Raw genomic sequence first — 1,408 nt, 5'->3', positions numbered from 1 at the left:
ATATATTATTTAACTTTTTATCATGTAATTTCACTGGAATATATTTCGTACACTGGCACAATTTGCCAAGCAATTATGTCAAGCATAGAAGTTAAAAATTATATTGCAGGTATTTGAGACAGTCTAGGGGGAAAAATGTAATTTACAATAGCAGAATTATTTTCATTTACAAGTATAGCAGGCTGTTACAAAAGGATAAATCTGCCACCACATATACATGTATATATTATAGTTAAATTTAGTGTTATTAGGCCCTTGTATTGAGTTGATAAAATAAATCATTAAAATTTTTTGTTCAGTTACAGTTTCCTTACAGTTTTCTTATGTCTTCACAGAAAAGTATTTTGCATAATACCATAAATACAAATAAAATATCTATTAATATAAATCCAAGGTAACAGGTCCTGAGTATGAAATTTTGTCTTTTTTGTTTTCTTTTTAAATTAACAGTAGGCACAGGACACATGTAAGAGATATATGAGATAAATTAAAATCCTAAATAGTTTGAGGTTATGAAGTTTTACAGATTGGAAGACATATATTAGAAAGATCATCATATTTGAAAGATGTCAATTCTCTAATGATTTGATATATTCATAATCCAACAGGTGTATGTGAATATATATATGTGTGCACGGACATCCTCTTCTACATTTTAGGACCCTTGTGATTACATTGGGCCCACCAAGATAATTCAGGATAATCTCCCTATATTAAAGTCTGATTAGTAACCTTAATTCCATCTGTATTATGATATTACCATACACCAAAATACCATACAGCAGTCAAAAAGAACATCAATGATTAAAGCAGATATGAAATTGAGCAAAAGATCCCAAGGAAAAAGAGTACACATTGTATGGACTTCATTTACGTAGATAAAGTATAAAACTTTCAAAACAAATCAGGACACTAGAATTCAGAATAGTAGTTACCTTTCAACATTATCTGGGAGGAAGACTAAAAAAGGCTTCTGAGTTTCCTGATAATATTCTAAGTCCAGCTGAGGTTCTAAAACTAGTTAACGTTCTAAATGATTCAATATTTAAATATCTATTGAACATTTCACTCAAGATTTGTGCATTTTATTATGTGTATGTTAAGTATTATAAGTCAAAAACTATTTCCCAATTTCATGCAAACCTAGAAAATACGAAATACTAGGTTTATCTTGAGTTTTTTGGGAGAGGGCTGGGATTGGAAATGAGAGTCTTAAAACATCAGTAGATATAAAAATACATTCCAAAACAGCTTAATGACTAGATTTAATGTTTTCAAAGTTCATTATACATTTTTACAAAAGATAAAAATAGAATATAAAATTCGCTCACACCAAACATTTTCTTTTCTTTAGTTATTTATGTTATTGGTAGATGTATTCACTTTCTATTCCTGCTGTAACAAATTA

This window comes from Propithecus coquereli, unplaced genomic scaffold, assembly GCF_000956105.1.
Source record: "Propithecus coquereli isolate 6110/MARCELLA unplaced genomic scaffold, Pcoq_1.0 Scaffold345, whole genome shotgun sequence".
Classification (NCBI taxonomy): Eukaryota; Metazoa; Chordata; class Mammalia; order Primates; family Indriidae; genus Propithecus; species Propithecus coquereli.
Note: the sequence above shows the minus strand (reverse complement) of the source record.